This window comes from Haemaphysalis longicornis, unplaced genomic scaffold (genome assembly GCF_048455015.1).
Source record: "Haemaphysalis longicornis isolate Haplotype H1 unplaced genomic scaffold, Haemaphysalis longicornis Haplotype H1 scaffold_12, whole genome shotgun sequence".
NCBI classification, from domain to species: domain Eukaryota; kingdom Metazoa; phylum Arthropoda; class Arachnida; order Ixodida; family Ixodidae; genus Haemaphysalis; species Haemaphysalis longicornis.
Genome location: NW_027526225.1, coordinates 58,245,854 through 58,268,019, shown reverse-complemented (window position 1 = coordinate 58,268,019; position 22,166 = coordinate 58,245,854). Strand labels below are relative to the sequence as shown.

The following is a 22,166-nucleotide window of genomic DNA, read 5'->3' as shown; positions in this document are numbered from 1 at the left end:
CGTGGCGTTTCATTTGGCACGCTTTGCATTATTAGAACAAGAAGTCACTAGGAATCATCTGGGCATGCACAGAACCGCGTCGAAAGCGGAGACTACGGCAGTGGTCTAGCGGTAGCGACACGTCATCAAGGATCACCCACGGCGCCATTGTCACCAGCGAGCTACGCTTCCCTACATGGTATCAGAATAGTATCAGCAATATTTTCTACACGATTCTGTCCTTGAACCAACATTCTGATAGAGAAATCCTTAAAAATATCCTTAATACAATAAAAAAACTCCCAAACATAGCCCGCAGTTGAACTCAAGGGCATCACTCGCAGCGCGAAGGTCGAAGGAGCTCTGACTGACGTTCAACTGAACGTTAATGACTTCGCATTCACAACTCATCAGAAGTTCATAGGTGTCCCCATATATTTTATGCTGTTCTTTTATCGTTAGGACGGGCCACTTCTCCACGATGTCTCCAGATTTCAAAGCAAATGCAAACGCACTTAGTTCCTTTCGCAACCTTCTCTTCGCAATTTAAAACTGTCTCCGCGCCAGACGTAATTTTATGTCAGCCCTTCGGCTGATAAATAAATTGCAAGAATAAATTGCGAGAAGCTCTGAAGCCTGAAAGAAAGCTGTCACTCTTGGACCTCAAGGCAGTGGATGTGAATGCATCACATATGGGAATAAAAATAAAATCACCAAACACGTGAAAAGAAAGTGTTCCAGACGAACATCAAAGCACCGAATTATACGAAGCAGCCATCCTCCTCACTCCCCAAACGCCCATGATGTTATGCTATTGGAGTTTGCATACCTTATCTTTTGTCGTTTTTACTAAGCTTTCAGACATCCGCTGTACGGACGTTTTGAGCTTTATACATCGCGTAATCATTTCAAAGCCGGGGTGGCGTCCCAAGCTTCGTCTAATTTGGTATTCTCACGACCGCTCCGCAAATTTGTCTCCTCTGTTTTCTTTTTATTCTTTTTTTTTGCTGCGAACTCGACAGTAAACTGTAACGGCTGCATACATCGGCGCAGTCTTATTTTCCTTTTGTCTTAAGTAGCGTGCTTTCCCCCGGATTTTAGGCATTAGCGCTCTCCGTCGACGTTAATTCGACTTGATCGACGGTTGCGTGGCACAGTGCACGGCAATTTTCGCGTCCAACCTAGTCTTCCACCTAATATTTAGAAAAAGAAAAGAAAAGAACTACAGAAGATGTACGGGGCTTTGGTTTGTATATTCAGCGGGTGTTTTGCCTTTTTTATGCTGGGTACTTTGCGTTTCAGTACCTCATTTGCTGCTCTTCCTTGAGTTGTAAAGTGTAGGCAAACGAAAAAAATCGGTAAAACATTAGTCCTCCCGCTAATGCGAAAATTCTGCCCAACTGCACGATCATTCGACGACATTGCGGCCGCGAAGCAGCCTCACTGAGACTTTTTGACGACATTACTTCAACGTACGTTGCCGAGGTGAAATTTTTTCTTCCCGCCGCATACTTTAGAACGAGCTCAGTGGATTAATAATGCGCAATCCTGTATTATGCTCTACACTTGGTACGACTTCTTTTGTTTATCGTGCACTTGTTGCCTATTTAAACTGTGTTTTTTTTACCGCTCAGGTGTAGCAGTTGTTAAACTTGTTTTTTGCTATTCCTTTTCGTTTGATTTTTGCAGCATTCACTGCATTTCTTCATTTCTAAAAATGAATGGAGGCTCCCGATACAGTCTTTACACTATAGGGTCCTCAACTGTACTAGCTCTGATCCTCTAACGCAGCTACGCCTTGTCCAGATGGCCGAAGAAGCCGCCAGGGACCAAGATCTCCTGGCTGACTAAAGGCCGACCTCCATGCAGCGAAATTTAGGCGAAAGGCGGCGAACGTCGCCCGGCGGCGGCCGCCCCGCCGCCAGCGTCGGAATACGGCTGTTCGCCGGCGATCTACGCGAGCTAGATGTCGAACACGCCGCGGTGAACGCGACCGGAAGCGGCAAACTGCATTTTGAGGCCGCAGCCAACCACAGCCTTGTACTTCCTGTCCTGTCTTCCATCGGCGGCGTTCCCCGCATCACGTTGCATGGAGGTTGGGGGGGACGAAAACTGAGCGGCGCGTCAAACCGCGACGTCCGCCGCGCCCAGTTCGCCGAGAAACTTCGCTGCATGGAGGTCGGCCTTAACGCGACAAAGAGAGTCCAAACTCTCCACTTCTGGGCAAATACAGCTCTCTCTCTCTCTCTCTCTCTCTCTCTCTCTCTCTCTCTCTCTCTCTCTCTCTCTCTCTCTCTCTCTCTCTCTCTCTCTCTCTCTCTAACTTGATTGTGTAGTAAAACCGTTGAAGTAATAAAAAAAACTAAAAATGTCAACTCAAAGCTTTATAAATGCACCATCCTGAGAAAACCTCACGTAATTGTTGTTGTTGCTGTCCTGCAGAGAAAATAGCCGCCGCTGTGTACCGTAAATAAAAAAAATCGGTTGCGTATCTGCTCACTTCTCCGCAAATGTTATCAAAACGCGCTGGCATTTTACCGCCCCTGCTACGTAAGTGCCCCTCTTCTCCCCCACCCCTTCTCACACTATTCCCGCACCGTCTAGCTCCTCCTCCCACAATAAACACGGTTAAGGTTTGCTATTTTCCCGAGTTCGATTACTCGCGCGCCATCTGCTTGAATCGGACTGCCGCCACAAGGTCTGAGCCCAGAACGGGCGCGCGCCATTTTTGTAGTTCTTAATCAAAATTCTCGTTTCGACTCGTATTTCTCGTTTTCTACCACAAAAATCAAGCGCACATACATTCTTAATTGAAAGGGCGCTGTTGCTACCAGTTATGTATTGTTGTCAAATACGCTTAAACTTTTGTTTTTGTTAATGTTGACGAATATGAAGTAACTGATTGATTACGAGGCTCAACGCGCCGACGCTATACACATGCGATGAGGCGCGCCGTACTGGAGATCACCGGGTTAATTTCAACCACATGGGGATCTTTAACGTGCGCCGAAATCTCGAACACACGGGCGTTTTCGCTTTTCGCAATATGAAGTATGGTACAAGATTTAGTGGTTTGGAAACGTTTTATCCATTTAAACTTCTCGTTTCAGAATTTATATAAACTTGGCTGAGTGGTGAGATTATGTACCGACAGACAGACAGGCAGACACAGACCAGAATGTTTTGGATTTAGGTAGCCGAAGACAGACTTTAATAACACCTACGATCATATACAAATGAAAAGCGAACACAAAAATATTGATGCAAGGTAAAGCCGTGTTTACAAGGGTGTATTTACAATACTTACTTAGAGGCTAGTTATTACAAAAACACGGTGAAAGAGAGCACCGCGCAAGTCAGGGAGCGAATGCCATGCGCTTCACCGTAAACGTCTTGTTCATCTCCTCTCATGATAATGATCCGGGCGTAGCGCAGTACATGTAGCGCCCTCTTTGCGGAGAATTTAACTGATGCCCCGTAACACAGCCCCCCGTCTGTAGGAGCGCCGTCTCGGTGCTTCTCAGGGTCCTATAGGTTGTGAAAGGTATGGATTAAGACGCACGTCGAGGAGGACGCACGACGAGAGGAATGTGGAAAGGAGTAATGGTTCCGAGTCTCACATTTGCGAATGCTCTACTCTGCTTAAAATCGGACGTTCTATCAGGCCTTGAAGTGAACCAGAGAACGGTAGGCCGTTTGGCCTTAGGCGCGCATGCAAATACAAATAACGAAGCACTACAGAGAGATATGGGCTGGGCGTCGTTTGAAGTTAGAGAAGCTCAGAGTAAAATATGCTTTGAGATGAGGTTGAGGGCAATGGATCAACGAAGGTGGGCAGCTAAGGTTTTTAGGTACCTATACTTGAAAAGCGTGGACATGCAGTGGTTAAGGAAGACTAGAAGGCTAACGATGAAATATGGAACGAACAGTGGAGAATACAAAACAGCGAAGGTAACCAAAAAATAAGCAAGGCAGATTGAAACGAATAAATGGAGGGAAAAAAATGGAAGCTATAACGTCGTTAGAGATGTACAAGGCTGAGAAATTGAACATCGCTGTTAAAAATATTAGAAGAGGAAGAGGTGGCTATTCGCAGCTGCCCTCAACTATCACCATCATTGAAAAGTCCCATCCGCCATTAAAACTAATCACCCTCGTCCCGCGGTACCCGCCTCGGTTCTTCAACAAAATGGTGCCGTGACCAGGATTAATGGATAATACAGTTGAAGACCTGAGTGCGCACCGCCCCACAACGATGGCGTGAGTGACCACAACGATGGGACTAGATTGTGACCTCTGACCACGGACCGCAGGCCGACGCGACTACCCAGGGATCAATTGAGGCCTCGCCAAGCGACCAACGATCAGACTGCCTCAACAACGTTACCGACTCTTAACGAACGCCTGCCGGGACCAATGGAAGAAACGGCTTAGGTTTCTCGCCTACCATGACTCTACTCGGCGACCTACAGATATTACCGACGCCAAGCATTGACATGGAGGCCCTTTGCAAACGAAGAAGCCTAATCCGAAACGACACCACTACACTGATCAACGACATAAAATCACGGATGAATACCGAGACACCATCAATCGGTGAGCTTATTTCGCTCAAGAAAAGCCTAATGACAAAACCTGTGCTCCTAAAAAAGCTGGACAGCGAAATTGAAGTACTTCTCGACTTGGATGATTTAGAGAAAGAATATGAAGCCGCCTATGAATTCGAAGATCTGATCCTGTCGACCAAATTTAGAATGGAGCGATTGTTCCCGGAATTGGAAAAGTATTCTACCGATGACATTGTTACAATAGCCCTGGAAAAGCAGGATGGTATCGTAAACATAAACGAATCGGCTTTGGAGAACAGTCACCTTACGAACGAAAACAGCAATTTGATGACGCCTCTGAAAGAACATCATCAGCCAGAAGTCAGGGAACAAGCTGTTTCCTTCAAGCAAGGGACTAGTTCAAAGAATAACCAAGTGGAGGCACCCGTTCCTGTTGCTCGCTCAGACGACTGCAACCCGAACGATGAAATTTCTCGATTACAGGCAACAAAAAAGGACGAATAAATTGATCAACGAGACGGCTGTGCAGGAACCTGCTGATCGATCTTGTGTACAAGGTTTTAGAGACAAGACGACGACATCAATGTGCAAGAAACGGCCTAATGAAAAACCACAGGTTAACGCAGAAGCACAGCAGAGCTATCGAAACCACAGAAGAAACTCAGGCTCACCCATGGAGACGCCGGATAGATGTCGCCTTTGCTGCAGCAAAGGTTTGAAAAGGATTTTACTGGCCCAGGTAAAACGTGGAAATGTGAAGACGCCGACGTTCATACGAAGACCACAAAAACAGCGAAACGCCGGGGCCCCACTATGGACACACGCAACTAACAGAAGTAAGGTTTCCCCAAAGCACCTGAACAACTGGCTTCTGATTGAAATAACGAGAAAGGAAAGGTGTGCGATGAACATCCGGACGAAAGGAACCAACCGGCACAGTAGTTCCCCCAACACACGACAGGCTGTCCGATGCGCATTCAGCAATATGCTTCCGCGGGAATCTCTACGCAAAGGAAAATTTCTACGATAATTCCCAAGGCAGTGCTTCGCTTTTTGAGGCTAGAGCAGGTTGCCTGCGAACTAAGAGTTTTGTGGGAAAGTATTCACAAAATGATGGGGTATGCGTGGTCTGCGGAAAATAAACAAACTATGCGGCACATAGTTTTAGAATGTGAGGGCATCCATCCAAATCTACATGAGGGAAATGTTCGGCTTCCAGAAGCGCTAGGATTTAAGGGTAGCGCAGATGAAGTTATCTTCAAGGCTGTCTAGGCGACGAAAAGAAGATTAGAATGCTGGTGGACGAAAAAGAGAGAGGGGAATATTGCCTAGGACAGTTACCACATGTAAAAGGAAAAAAAAAAGTATTTTGTGCCTAATAAGCTTTTTGTGGCTGCCCTAAGCAGCGCTAGTATTGAACCAAGAGTATAAAACATAGGTACATTGGTCCTTTTGGTAAGATGGCATGTCATCACCCCGCTACAAAGGAGAAACCGGTAGCAATCATCAATCATCATCAGGACGGCTGTTTTTGGAGAGCGGGTTGAGTCTGACGAAGCGAGCCGGGCGGGCAAGTTCGTAATTTACCTCAGTCACTTGGCGTAGGACACGGTAGAGGACAATATGAACCATAACACGCATTGAAAAATACTGTCCGTTGAGGTTCAATAATGGCAAGGTTTTGGTATATTTGAAAAGCCACATTGCCATACTTTGTTACCCCAACTAAAGGAGCCATGAAGACAAAATACAAGTTGCGTTTATTAGAAAGACTGCTTAGTCCCGATAACAATGATACCAATACCATAGCAATCTTTTAACACATAACGGAGATAATAAAGAAAACGTGTTAAGTAGTCGCGACCCCCTAGCCAATTTCCCGGAACTTTTCTATGACGTCACGGAACCTTGTTTGTGCGATTGGCGGCCGCCTAACTGACCTGTCGCGACGACACATGGCTGGACGTCTGTAATGGGGCTTCTAGTTCTATTTGACCGCATCACTTGAATGCTAACGAGCAGTTAACGCACTGAAAATTGCGCTTTATTGTTGGCCCGTATGACGTCATTCTTGCTCATAACACGTCACTGTGGCGCAAAATTTGAAAGTTTTTAAATACTTCTTGTTTTTTCTTCGTTAAAAAAACATCTTTTGTGGCTGTAATGGAGCTGAGTGAGATACTGAATCCTAGTTCTTTCAAATTAAACGAAGTTGTATTTTCTCTTCATGGCTCCTTTAAGCCGCCCATCGGTCTGAACTGCATGGGAAGAAATGTCAGTGTTTGTGTGTTCTGGTTCATATTTTCGTGTCTGCATTTCATTTTTCCATGACTGCACGTTTTAGTTTGTATACGGGATTTGAACCGGGGTCTTTTGAATAGGAACCGGGTGCTTTACGACAGCGCTGTATCCGCATGTTGGCAGCGGTGGAACAAAAGTCAGAATAGTGCGTGACGCGCGACATATAACTATGACGGCACGTGAGTATAACAAGCGCACCCCGGTCGCGCAGAGCTCCTATCCTGTGGAAGTTGTGGCCTGTGGGCCACTTCTACGGGTTAACTAATTCGCACGAAAAGAAAAGGGAACAAGTGCGACAAAAGAGGCGCTGACGCAACGAAGCAGTAAAGAATCTTTTATAAGTATCACCAGGCTTTCACCTCCAAGGCGCGTAAACAAACTTAAGTGACGCGCCAGATTTTTTCTTGCGTTCGTTACTGCGTGGCTTCGCCCCTCGATCGCCTGCGTGTGCCTCGATATCTCTGCGCATCGTGCAGTTCATCAAAATATTCAACTTGGCGATCCTGACGGTTGTGAAATGACGTTGACTTCACCCGCGCCTACCAAGGCTCCAGTGACGACAATTAAATTTAGCTTCTTGACTTTTCCCTGTTTCCGATCAAGAGGACGGTGTGGACGATGATAATTAATCACAGTTGTGATTTTTGTTCAGTGAGCAACCCTTTGGCTCCCGGTGCAGTGGTTTGACGGGTGCCAGCGACGATGTCCGCATAACCGAGCGAGAGAACGAGACGCCGACGGTAGAAAGAAAACGGATGATAAGCGTTTGGCGAAAGTGTCAGGGGGAAGGTGGCACGCAGTGCAATGGCGTCATCTCTCGGACTGCCTCCCCCTCGCACTTTCGCCGAAGGCTCCTCCTCCATTCGTAACTCAACCGAACCACGTGACACGCGGAAGGGTCAAACACAATTTGCAGCAACATGCTTATCGGCGGCTGAGACGCGCCGCGAGATAACGGCAGAGCAGCGCGCGCCGCCGTCCTTTCGCTGATCACGCGATAACTTCCTGAGGCGCAGCAGATACGTACCGTGACCGAGAAGAGTGAAGTTCGCGCTGCGCAAAAATTGTGCATTGGGGATTATAGTAACTGTCAGCTAATATTTTTAAGTACTCGTGCACCCCCTTGTTTTTTTGTTTTTTTTTTCGAAATGACACTTAATCTGATTCTGGAAGGTTTTTTTTTTGTGTGTGATGATATTCGGGCTTTATCTTGGCGTGAAATGTCTACGCGGCTAACCACAGCCGACAACATCGCCACATTGACATTTTCACTGACTGCGCGGACACCTGGCAAGCCCCAATTGGACTTGCGCGCCGGCACTCAGTGGCACACCGCATTTGAAGCATCTGCCCATAATTTTGCGGATCCTATGGCCCCCATCCTTGTGCAGTGGATACCCGGTTACTGAGGGGATCTGAGAAACGGGCGTGTTAAGAGCTAGCGAACGGAGCACCTTCTTCGCCTCACCGGAAATGACGGTGCCCGAGCATTGGGATCCCCTGACATCTGGGCTACCTTTGGCGTCACAAGTTCCCAAACCATGCACGCGGCGGCTTTGTTATCACTCACGACGCCTTTCCGTGTTGGTAACAACGTTGTGCCACGATCGTCCATCAGCATGATCACCCCCTCCACCGTCCACAATAAGAAACAAAGATCAAGACAATGATGCACCGAAGTTTTCTCAGGATGGATTCTTTGCTTGGCCAATCCCAAACTGAGTGTATGCACTGCTCTGGACGTACGCTCCACTTTTCTAAAACACCCACAGCAATTCTCGGGTGGGGGCTCCGTTGGCCTAACGTGAGCAATTTTTTTAGTGGGATTTGGTTGCGGGGTTAAGCCCCAAGATGTAACGGTAGGCCTAACGTCGTAAACCTCAAAGTGGGAATTAGGCCTAACGTCTCCCGGCTAACAGTCTTACGGCACGCAGAGCAACGCCATTCTCATCCTACATCGGCCTGTGGGTAACACCTGTCGACGTCTACCTCAGAACATGATGTTAGGCCTGTATATGTAAAACATTCACATTCACAGGTAGAATAAAACATTCACATTCACATGTCGCGCCGTCGCCTCCCTGTGTCACCCCCTCCCTCTACTGCACATCAACGTTTAGCGGATGGGGCGTAACGGAGCTTTCACTAAGCATTCCCACAGAAGCGTTTTAATTTTGCTACACTTCAACCACAATCATCATCATCGTCAGAAAAAGTTGGCTTTCCTGCAGGGCGTATTCGCGTTGCAAACGCCATCAGTGAGAACAGTAAAGCTTCGCTTCAAAACAGCGACGGTGGTGATGGCAATGTCAGACTTCAAACACCGAGATACATTGTAACGGTCTTCCCAAGTTCTTCCTATGATTGATTGATTGATTCATTCATTCATTCATTCATTCATTCATTCATTCATTGTAGGGTTTAACGCGCCGACGCAACGCAGGCGATGAGGCGCGCCGTAGTGGAGGGCTCCGGATTAATTTAGACCACGTGGGGATCTTTAACGGGCGCCGAAATCTCGCACACACGGGCGTTTTTCCTTTTCGCCTCGATCAGGAAAGCGGCCGCCACGGCCGGGAACCGAACCCGCGACCTCGTGCTCAGCAGCGCAACGCCTTAGCCACTGAGCCACCGCGGCGGGTAAGTTCATTCCTATGAGAAACGAATTCAACAAACCAGTAGGCATCAATTGGCTTTGAACTCGTTGTGGGCCTTCATTGCACGGGGTCGCATGCAGGGACACTATCAATTCATTTCCTCCTTACCAAAATAAGGCCCCGTCCTCGTAAGAAAGATTATTCGATCCGAGTTTCACTTTCCAAAGCAATTAGGATACACGGTCGGAGTTTTTGTTACGAGGTGGGATAAACATTCTCCTTCAATATAGAGGAAACTCGGATTTATTGAACCTGATATCAAAACTTGTGATTTCACAGAAAAATACGCCTCCCTGGTTGCCCGTAGAATTAATACTTTAACAATTTTACGAAATTTCTGATGTAATTAAATATTCCTCACGTCCTAGGGACTTACGCGCAAAAGGACGCGCATATATACACTAGAGGTTGGGGAATAAATTGAGAAGATCTATACAAGCAGAGAACATCATCATATAGCGCGTGGATGGGTGATTGTTAATGGATACGCCTATCACGTGGCATAATATTGTATGGCCTTGTCAATGCCATCCAAACAAGAGTTAACCCTGGTTTTATTACCAGTGACGTTTCCGTTTCTTGTAGCAAAAGCACCGGACGACCTGTGCGCTTATGTTGAGATACCCTATTCTATAGAGCCGAATGGAATCCCAAAGTCCGAGCGACTTTATTTATTTATTTATTTATTTATTTATTTATTTATTTATTTATTTATTTATTTATTTATTTATTTATTTATTTATTTATTTATTTATTTATTTATTTATTTATTTATTTATTTATTTATTTATTTATTTATTTATTTATTTATTTATTTATTTATTTATTTATTTATTTATTTATTTATTTATTTATTTATTTATTTATTTATTTATTTATTTATTTATTTATTTATTTATTTATTTATTTATTTATTTATTTATTTATTTATTTATTTATTTATTTATTTATTTATTTATTTATTTATTTATTTATTTATTTATTTATTTATTTATTTATTTATTTATTTATTTATTTATTTATTTATTTATTTGTTTATTTATTTATTTATTTATTTATTTGTTTATTTGTTTGTTTGTTTGTTTGTTTGTTTGTTTGTTTGTTTGTTTGTTTGTTTGTTTGTTTGTTTGTTTGTTTGTTTGTTTGTTTGTTTGTTTGTTTGTTTGTTTGTTTGTTTGTTTGTTTGTTTGTTTGTTTGTTTGTTTGTTTGTTTGTTTGTTTGTTTGTTTGTTTGTTTGTTTGTTTGTTTGTTTGTTTGTTTGTTTGTTTGTTTGTTTGTTTGTTTGTTTGTTTGTTTGTTTGTTTGTTTGTTTGTTTGTTTGTTTGTTTGTTTGTTTGTTTGTTTGTTTGTTTGTTTGTTTGTTTGTTTGTTTGTTTGTTTGTTTGTTTGTTTGTTTGTTTGTTTGTTTGTTTGTTTGTTTGTTTGTTTGTTTGTTTGTTTGTTTGTTTGTTTGTTTGTTTGTTTGTTTATTTATTTATTTATTTATTTATATGACGACACCGCGAGTCACCAAAGACGCCTGGAAATCGAAGAGCGCAGGAAAGAGAACGGAGGACCTTGAGCGAGTTTCCATGTTTTCTTCTGTTCGCGGAGGCGTTCGTTCCGATGTTGCGCGGCCCCGTGATGTAACGATTGGGCGCGTTTCTTCGACATGTTAGAAACGCGTATCGAATCCCTTCAAAGGCGACTGCATTTCGGCCTTTTGAAAAGACTATTTCCGTATAGTCTGCCCAAAAAGAAAGAAAGATGCGAAATATAACGACTGAAATACCCGCGTGGACGCCGCACAAGGTCAGCAATACTTCGAATCCCAGCGTGGCCATTCAAGTGACGTTGCAGCCGGCCAACGAGCGGCCGGATGGTGAGAAGCTCAGGAGCAGGCCTGCGGGCGCGCTCTATGCGCGCACGGGGCAGCGAATGGGTGACGCGTTCACAAACCGCAGCCGGATGTTACTCCTAGCGCCGCAAGCAGTGCGTTAATGGGAATATTTTGAACGTGACAAGAGCGGTTTTCGTGATTTTTTTTACTTAATATGCTGATAAACTACTGCAGCGACCCCAAACAAACTACGTGAGAAAAGGCAGACGATATCCCGCATTCATAGCAACCTTCTTTCAAAATGCGAGTGCCCGTTGACATCCGATTCCGTTGCTTAGGCGGAATGATACTGTACATGAGCTATAGCCGTTCTTAACTTGTTCCCAAGTATAGACCGGTTCTTCAGCTGCCTTAAAGTATAGTGTACTAGAATTCTATTACACTATAGTTAGAGGCTGCGTGGCACGACCGGCTGTGTGGCTGGCCAGAGGACAAAGACCCTGCCGGCCGGAGCGTCACTGGCGCGTGATGGCTGTTTATGCGATCCGCCGGCAGGTGCAGCGTTGTCTTAGCTGGAGGAACGCTTTACGCACTTGTCGTATCCTGCCTTGAGTTAAGAGGAATTGGTCACAACTGCTGCATTGCTAATTACAGCACAATCGTTCGAACAATGCCTTTCCAGAATTTTCGAGATATTCCGCGTCAAAGTCGACTCTGCTGCTCCAGCTAAGCCTATGGACGAGTTTACGTACTGCACACTAAAAATAAATTTGGTCTAGGTGAAATCTGAGTGCAATTTGCCTTTAAGAGAACCTTCCGGGTGCCCCCAAAATGCTTCCAGCCATAACAGCCGTATCTGTAAAGTTTTCGCCTGAGTGAGTAGACCGCGCTGAATTCAACTTAGCTTGCGCGTACACATTAACTAAGAGCGGGCAATTCAAATAAATGTGCTCCAGTTCGGTACCTACAACCTGTCATGTTGTAGGTTCAAACCTGGTTATACGAAGCCCATTTTAGGATTTTTTTTCTTTTTTGCTACCAAATTCGGATTTTGTGTATACAATTCATTTGGAAACTGTAACTTCAGAACAAAATTGATGATCCAACCAGAATTAACTAACTTACAGAAAGGAAATTGACAATAAAATTACTGGCGCATCTTGCGATAATAGTGCAAGCCAGGAGAAACAGCAGAGCTTGAGGCCCCTCTCCCTTCGTCCGAGTCCCGGCTGTTGCACGTCATATGGATTTCCGAACTTGCCACTGAAAGTACTCTCCTTAACTTATAGGCCCGGATCATTTCGTCCGCAGCCTTTCACATCTCTCCCAAAGTGGACCGCGTGCGTTAGCACGCGCTAGAACCAGCGGTAACCGGCTTCGCGAACTCGGCGTCTGGGATCCCCCCTTCAGGCGCGAACGCTAGTTAACTGCCGAGGAGAACCGCACGCGAAAGATCATACCACGAGCGCTGGTAGAGTGTTCGCGAAGGTCGAGCTGGCCGACGCCGGGCGATCCTCACGGGGCACACTGTTATGTGCGCTCGGTATTTTTTTCGTTTTTTTTTTTTTTTTTTTGTGAGCGCCTCACGTGGCGAAACCCCACGCGCAAGCCTGGACGACGCGGGGCGCTCCTCACACGGCTCACGCTCACGTGCGCTCGGCATTTTTCTTCTTATAATTTTCTGGTAACGCTCGAAGGCGGAACCATAAGCTTTAACAAGGTGCCGCGATTGTCCTAGGCTGGTACACTCTTTCCAGCGCCACAGACTCTTCTGCTCCTCTCCGGGCTCGAAGAATCAAGTCCTGCTGAAGCGGTGAGTTGGAGCTGGCCGGAGCTGCCTTCTATATCGCGAGCGTATTCGTGTGTTGTTTACTGAATGTGATATGGTATGCGTAGCATGAAATAAGTTGGATTTTCGCATTTCCTGCATACGTTTTACGGGGTTTGAGGGAACAGGGACTTGTTTATTGCTTACACAAGTGTCCGCTTACGGGATTTGATTGCGAAAGCGTTGTGGAAATCCGATATAGTTAATCAGCCGTGAGGCTCTTACAGCAGCTGTCAACTTCACCAGCCAATCCCCTTATGGGAATATGTGGGAATCGTAGGTGGGTATTTCGACGTAGCAGCGAAGTGGACATTGTTGAATTGGCGGTGAGAGAGAGAGAGAGAGAGAGAGAGAGAGAGAGATAGAGAGAGATAGAGAGAGAGAGAGAAAACGTTAATTTGAGCTTTCTAAAGTGGGAGTGGTTCCCTAGTCCGGGAATCCATCAAGTGAGCAGAGAGCCTTCGCTCTGGATGCCAGGAGCTGCTGGACGTCCAGACGGTCGCTGGTCACCAGGCTCTCCCACACCTCAGGGGTGGAAGAGGACATCAGAGAGGAGATAGTTTGGGATTATGCTCACAATGTATTATAATATGAGCTAGAGTTCCGGGTTGTGAACAAAACTGGCATACAGCAGAGTATTGAGTTGGAAATATACGATGCAGGCGAACTGGGTGAGGAAAGGTATTGGTTTGTAGTCTGCGGAGCAGCGATTCTTCTTCCTTGGATAGTGCAGGGTGAGGAGGAGGGAAGTGTTGTCTGTCGGACCGGTAATATTGCGTGATGTCCTGATACGTTACGAGCGGGATTGACGATGTGGTTTCCTCGGAAGCCTGGAGAGAAAGGGCGCAGGCTTGCTGATGAGCAAAGTTGTTGCCCGTCAGGGAGTAATGGCCAGGAGTCCAGATGATATTAACTTTCCGGCTGGGTTGGTGTGGTAAAAGTAGCTTTAAAGTAGAAGGGGCCACCCTCCCGGCTAAGAAGCTTCGGCAGGCAGCTTGGTAATCCGTGATAATGATTGGGTACTTCGTGTGTATGAGGGCTAAGGCGATAGCTAGCTCCTCGGCAACCCAGGTTGATGATGTCTTGATTGATGCACAGGTAATGAGGGCGGTGAACTTCTGACAGCACTTGGCATCGTTGTTGGCCGATCCCATTGAGTTGGCGTGCGACCAGGCCAAAGATCATTCAGGAATCAATACTGCGAAGCTATGAATCTAATAGATATTACGACATCTTCACGGAACCAGCATTACACACACGCTATTTAGCAGAAACCTATCGCCAGGAAAAGTCACATAATGTTTTCCCATTGAAAGCACGCAAGAAGAATCGAAGGGGCCATGAAGACTAAACTGAGCAGCAGGAAAAAAATACTACACCGGTGAGTGGTCAGGCGAAACGCAGTATAGCTTGATTTTGGAGCATTTGAAATTATCAAAACCAAAAGAAAAAATGGCGGCTCAATAATTCATCGATGACATGAATGCACCCAGCGAAGCTGACGTGCCCACGCTGTTTTTTTTTTTTTTGTGTGTGTGTGTGTGATAAACTGATATGATGGAGATATAGGATGTACCATAACGGCTGAACATTTTTCCTATTTTTACGATGCTATTTACCAAATTAACGCGAGAAACTAAACGCGGTCATTTCTAGTCGGCAATTAAACATACTTTTGTAGGCATTAGATTGATAAAACAGAATTACCACATAAATATTATTATTAGAGAGTAGACAGAAATGTGGCTGCAACAAACCAAATTTTACTGTGGTTTCTTTGAACCTGGTGAGGCTGCTCGAACGAATTCGGAAGCGATACCTTCATGTTGTATTAAAACTGCGACTGCTAACTATCTGTGAGGCCGAGTGAGGTAAATCTCCCGGTGATACAGGAGTCATTGAAGCAGTTAACCTTGTTATAATTTGATTTGGAATTGTTTTTCAACAATGCGATTGTCGAGCTTGAACTGTTCACCGGAACGATCGCCAGCCACTGATATTTCCGAACTTTTATAAGTCCGGCGAGAACAAACAAGCAGGAGTACGTGGAACTTTGCGTGGTGGCCTTCGAGGTCAAACATAGTGCATTCTTTGCTTTTACTGCACATCATTTCTTTCTGCTTCAGTATATGATGCGGATGAGCTTCCCGGCGCGCCAAGTCTGCCAGAGGAGCAGCGTTGCCGCCGATTGCGCGGGCACGCCTGTTCGACAGAAGACGTGTTGACCAGCACAAGAAGGTCGGCGAGAATCCCCTTGCGCGAATTAATCGGAGCGTGAGGCCATCGCGAAGAAGCAAGCGATAGCGGCATGTGTGCTGCGCCGCGAGGCCACGCCTGCGACGCGCGCGGTCTCGAGCGCATGCGCCGCGCAAAGAGACGACGCAGCGGTTAGTGTTAGCCACCGCTCCCGTGGTCCGTAAAGGTCAGCTCATGACAGTACGATGACTGCTAATTAACTACAGGTTACATGTTTGCAAATTTGATGTGTTCAAGTTCGGTTCTGGTTGCATCTGGTTTGTATAGGGGCCGTGGACCAAGTCAAGCCCTTTCTGGGTCTTTTTGTTCACAGTACCCAGCACTTTGTGTTGGAATTGATTTGATCTGAATGATCCGTAAGGATAGACGAGGCTGTGTGTTTCGGAGGAAACATTCAGTGAAATTTTTTGGCGAAATGGGCACGAATCCGCTAAAAATCACCTCCCTCATGAACGCTGCAACCCCCTTTTTCCCTATTGTTTACCTTTTTCTGTTTATCTTATTGTTTATCTTTTTGGGAGGAAGAGATAAGAGACGGCTGCGGTTGGTACTAACAAGCTCGCCACAACTTTACGAGTTGTGGCAGAAAATTTGCAAACATTTCCCGCGAGCAAAGATGCCATTCAGGCGGAGTCATTTCCGCGACGGTTTAGCACGACTAGAGCGGTTTGATACAACAGCTACTTACTAAACTACAGATAAACAAACTAGGTAAAAAAATGGCTGGCGAAAGAATCCAGTGAGCCATCATACTTTTCACGCCCTCACCACAAATGCTTGTTATGTTGCCTTAAAAATGTTTTAGCCTTACCCTCAAAATATTACCAACTTGTAACGTCAAAATTGCAGTGTGGACGATAAAATGCTACCGATGAAAATAAAAAAGCTTCTTGAGAAAGCTTCTCGGACGCACATTATATGAGTGCAGTATCTCGTACGGCGGCTGACGCAAAGATCTTGCCACGAAGAATCGCGACTGGCTGTTAAGTCATCGCGAGCAGCGCTTCGAGTTCGGCAACTACAACGCGACCAGCGTACTTGGACGGCGATTAACAAATCATACTAGGCAGATTTAACTTCGAATGACAGGGGCAAAAACGGTATAGCCAAGTCGAGGACTCATCGAAAACCAAATCCGTAATCTACGAAGTCTAGATCATGACGGAGACGAACGGGATATCCCGAAAGCGAACCTTCGTTCTTGAGCAGCAAAACCCAGATGCGATTACAGCTAGTATTATTCGCATTGCAGCGCCTATCCTCAAAGATTGGTGGGTGAAGATGACACAGGAGAGATATAGGCAAAGAACTGTCATATCAAGACACAGCTCCATGGCATGTAAAGCACTCATTTCACCGACAGGAACAAAAACGGCGTTTGCCAATAAAATATAGCGTATTCTTAAACGACAACATCCTATAACGACTTCCCGACCCGCGAAAAGGAGCGAAAACGTGGTAAATTGCGCCGTTAATTTTTGTCCGCGCCTTTGTGCAACTGATTTCTACCTACGCCAACTGCGTTGATAACTTCACGATGGGGTAGGTCAACAGCGTTCCCAAATGTACCTAAACCGGAAGACGCAGGAGAGGGCAGCTTACCGTGAGGCCGGAAGAAGGTAGGCACCCCAGTGACGTCACCACGGGCTACTACCGTAGCGTAGCCGAGGTCCGAACGCGCACAAGTCAGAATTGACGGGAGCAACTCCACAGGTGCCGCCAACACCACCGGCAGCACGCGGTAAAGTCCGACGCGCGCTCGGCGCTAGCAGACGATTCTCGTTGCCGGCGCTCGCAACGCCCTTGACTAGTGGCGCCATCTCGGAGCTTTCTCTTCAGCGCCCGCTCCAAATATCCAAGTCTGCTTACGATTTTGAAGGCACGTGCCTGGCGGTACTTATATTCACAATTTCTTTAGTGTTGCATCACCTGCTTCTCCGCTTTCGTTTCTTCGTCTTTTGGCGCGAATTTCTTCGACCGCTTTCCTTTTTCTGCTACACCGAGTTGGCGGCTCTCCCTTCGCTTTCGTTTGTTTCTGTTACGGGGAGAATTACGTCAGCACGCGGACTGGCACGCGCCACAGGCTGCGTAGAATCGGAGATCTGCACGTAGGCAGAACAACAACGTCAACAACCTTTGTTGCAGCGCTGGCAACATGCCGATATAATGCAGTTTTTTTTTTTTCTTCTTTTCTAAGTGCGGAGAAAAGGCGGTAGCAGCGCATTGGCTTTTACGGCGAACGTTCCAGTTCAAATCCCATCTGATCACACGTTTTTTTTTTTTTTTTTTACTCATAAGTTCACTCATTAGGGAAATTTACGGAGCACCTCGCCGTAATTTATTGAGTGTTGAAACTCGGAGTGTTGTTGCGGCGAAATCGTTGGAAGCGACATACCGCAACATGGAAGCGACATACAGCTTGCGGTGATGTTGAAGTTGAGGACGTGGAGGCGTACTTGGTTGCTCGTAACAGTCACTATGGTGCAAGAAAGGGCCACGTCGCGTGTACGTAGAAACGTCTCTGTGGGCAAGCAAAACGTAGTATCCCACAATTTATGCCACATTTTATCGGACAAAAACAGTTAGTCGGAGCGGCTAGCTGCCTGTCTCGTGTACGACGTGGATCAAGGCTTCAATTCTGTCACTTTCTTAGGCCCTGGGCAAACAACAATGACTCATCTTTAGGCACGAAAATTCTGCTGCGTTTTTTGCGGGATTCTGGACTCGACAAAACTTTGTAATTCTTGCATTCTGCGCGCGGTTACATCTGTACGCGTTTGCGTCGTCAAGTAAGCATTGTCTCCTTTTTGCTGTTAGGCGCTCTGCGCTTCCTAAGCCCCATGCGCTGTACTTTTTTACTCAACTTTATTTAGAATTTCGTCCTTGCATTTTATTGCGTGCCATTTTTCATTTACCTTTTGTTATCTCTGCAATCGGGCTGACGTGTCCAGATTATATTGAAAAGCTCTCTCTCTCTCTTTACATGTGACGCCATTCTGGAATCTAGCTGAAATGTTTTTTTTTTTTTTTGGCAAGAAAATGCTCAACCTCAATTTTGTGGGAACAACTTTCCTTCTGGGTAATATAACCGATAAGGCAGCTTATCGGGCCCATCAAACGCAATTGAATATTAGTGTGTGGCGTAGACAACAATTAATTAAACATTAAAGTTTTCCATTCATGCTGCAGGAAATGGAGAGGTGTGCAACGTCCGGCAGAACTGAAAATTGTGTAAATTGAGGAGAGCGGGGAAGGTTTCACAAACTTTTTCTCTCGTCATTAAAACAGGACACCTTGAGTTGCTGCCACCCTAGAGGCGCTGAGTCTTGCCTACTACCGCTCCGCAAGGCTCATCTAATGTTGTGTGGTGCGCCTGAAATCCAAATGCAGTAGTGGAGAAAACCTGGCTGGCTAACAAAGCATAGTGCGACCTCCGGCGAATGAAGACTGAAACGTGACATCTTGATCATTCTTTCATTCCGCAATACTAAGTGGTCCGTGGATTCGTCTCCCGGAGTGGTGCTGTGATTGGTGCTCACTCACGTTTTCACCGATCCGTTCCAAGTTGTGGGAAGCTCAATCCTTGCTTATACAACAGCCGCCATTTATGGTACACTAAATCTTTTTCATCACTTACTAACGAAACTTGAGAGAAGCGCGAAAGCAAAAAGGGCCCCCAAACCTTCGATGAAAGTGTGTCCAATCGATCATCAAGCCTTCAAAGACCCACATCGTAAAGGAAGAACGAACCCATCCGATGATTTCTCTCGCATTAAGTAAACGCATTCGAAAGATCTAATGGTAGCGATACGTGGTATATAAGACAAATGTATGCTATTGTACTCCTCCTTCGGGCTCGATGCGTGTGTTCTCTTATCTAGAACCGTTCCTATTTCGCGATTTTCAAGTAGCCGTTTTGACACAATTCAAGCCCGGTTTCGCGCAAGCGCCGTGTGTCCCAAGATCTTATCAGAGCTATTTGGTCAACCCACCGGTCTATAGGGAAATGCACTAGTTTTTTTACAGGACACCATTAGCCCCGCTAAGAATGCTTTCGTTTAAAAATGCCCCGCCCCGCATTGAAAAGCGCAACATGCACATGCACAAATGGGTAGTGCACTCTGGACGGCCGCATACCGCAGTTAAGGCCACTTCAGACACGGCGCATGCGCTGTTTGTCCGTGGGGAACTCCTATACTCGGTTACAACTCAAGAACGGCACCACTTCATGTAGTGTATCACTCCGCCTAAGTGCCGGACCCGTGACGTCAGTGCGCGCGCTTTTTGAAAGGGGTTTACTATGAATGCGTGATATCGCCTGCCTTGTCTCACGCAGTTTGTTTGTCGTCACTGGAGTCGTTTATAAGCAAATAAAGTCCAAAAAATCACGGCAACGGCTCACGCCATGTTCAAAATATTTCCAGTAACGCCCTACTTGCGGCGCGCGGAGAAACATCCGGCTATGGTGATAAGGCACAGCGGCAACTTCCGGTTCAGGGAGATATGGGCTGGGCGTCGTTTGAAGTTAGAGAAGCTCAGAGTAAAATATGCTTTGAGATGAGGTTGAGGGCAATGGATCAACGAAGGTGGGCAGCTAAGGTATTTAGGTACCTATACTTGAAAAGCGTGGACACGCAGTGGTTAAGAAAGACTAGAAGGCTAACGATGAAATACGGAAAGAACAGTGGGGAATCCAAAACAGCCAAGGTAACCAAAAAATAGGCAAGGCAGATTGAAACGAATAAATGGAGGGAAAAAATGGAAGCTAAAACGTCGTTAGAGATGTACAGGGCTGAGAAGATGAACATCAGAAAGGAAAATTTCTACGATAATTCCCAGGGCAGTGCTTTGCTTTTTGAGGCTAGAGCAGGTTGCCTGCGAACTAAGAGTTTTGTGGGAAAGTATTCACAAAATGATGGGGTATGCGTGGTCTGCGGAAAAGAAACAGAAACTATGCGGCACATCGTGTTAGAATGTGAGGGTATCCATCCAAATCTACATGAAGGGAATATTGGGCTTTCAGAAGCCCTAGGATTTAAGGGTATCAGAGAGGAAGTTAACTTCAAGGCTGTCGAGGGGACGAAAAGAAGATTAGAATGCTGGTGGACGAAAAGCAGAGAGGGGAATATTGCCTAGGACAGCTACCACCTGTAACAGGAAAAAAAAAGTATTTTGTGCCTAATAAGCTGTTTGTGCCTGCCCTAAGCAGCGCTAGTATTGATCCAAAAGTGTAAAACATAGGTATATTAGTCCTTTTTGGTCAGATGACATGTCATCACCCCGATACAAAGGGGAAACCAATAGAAATCATCATCACCATCATCATCATCATCATCATCGGTGCCGTTCTTAAGTTGTCACCGAGTATAGAAGAGGTCGTGCTATTGTCTTGCGGTCACCTTTCCCCTTTTGGGAGTATACGTGCAATGAAGTAGAAGCGCTGTCTCGCAGGATAAGCGTAGTTATGTCGAGCATGATGTCGCAGGTGTACTGAAGGCCGCATTCGCACTAACGGGGGAAATTGGGGACTTTTATATTCTCGTTGGCGACATTTTCTCGGGGTTGGGCAACGGTGTTGATAAATTGCTCTCCCGCTGTGTGCACGTGTTAGGGGGGAGGGGAAGAAGCACATAAAATACCTGACGACGCATCAGCACCTTACACACAGCAGACAACCCGCCGCGGTGGCTCAGTGGCTAAGGCGTTGCGCTGCTGAGCACGAGGTCGCGGGTTCGATTCCCGGCCGCGGCGGCCGCTTTTCTGATGGAGGCGAAAAGCAAAAACGCCCGTGTGTACGAGATTTCGGCGCACGTTAAAGATCCCCAGGTGGTCAAAATTAATCCGGAGCCCTCCACTACGGCGCGCCTCATCGTCTGCGTTGCGTCGGCGCGTTAAACCCCACAATCAATCAATCAATCAATCACACAGCAGACAGCTTGAACAGGGCCATCGGGACATTGTTGTAGCTGTTGAAGAGCTTCTGGAATAATTAGCGGAGTAGGCTCACTTGCGAGATGCGGTCGTCTATGCCCGTTTCTCAGCAATTAAACCTTTTTCTTCCTGGCTCGTGAATTAATGAAAAAAACGCTGCACCGACGTATATACGACGTTATACGTATGCATAGTTATGGCGAAGCCGGAAAGGACCCGAGGGGCAAAGACCTCCGAATTTTGAGTGCTCTTCGCGTTTCATCTAAGGGCGGCGACAGGAAGGGCCCTCAATAATTAACTACGCTCCAAGGCCATAAATTGATCGCTCGATGAGCGAAAAATACAAATCTACCGTGCGTGTACGGCACGAATAACAGGCTCTTGTAATGCCGCGATGTTGGTCGATACTTTCACAAAGCAAAATTAAAACTTACACGGGGTTCCCTGTAACAAAAGCCAACGGGTGATAGTTGGAGCATACCTTTTCAAGCCCTTAGGCTAAAGGCGTATTTAAAGGACCACCAAAGACAATTTTTCCAAGTGATATTTGTGGCTGCATTGTGTAGTGTTTCTAGCGTTTTCTATTTATTCCACTATTTTCTTAAGCCTTAGCTGAAAAAGCTCGTAGTAGGAAAGAATATTGTCAGCCCTTCGGGGCCGACAAAGTATTGCCTATGACGTCACAATGCATTTACAATGACGTCATACGCACGCAACAACAACGTCGCACTGCTTATGAATGTGTTTCCATGCTGTTGAAGCGTCCAAAAATTGCGCTAGTCACTAGATAAGGTTACAGAGTATCAGAACTCTTTTCTCCTGTTGT

General features: G+C 46.0%; 1 protein-coding gene across 1 annotated transcript in view; it reads right to left on the bottom strand.

The window, feature by feature from the left end:
- The window catches only part of LOC144162705 (QRFP-like peptide receptor), a 138,582-nt gene extending 121,382 nt beyond the window's left edge, over positions 1-17,200 (bottom strand). Inside the window, exon 1 of the mRNA XM_077693346.1 lies at positions 17,012-17,200. The gene's annotated coding sequence lies outside the window, so the exon portion shown is untranslated. The remainder of the gene's footprint in view (positions 1-17,011) is intronic.
- Between the last annotated feature and the right edge of the window lie 4,966 nt (positions 17,201-22,166).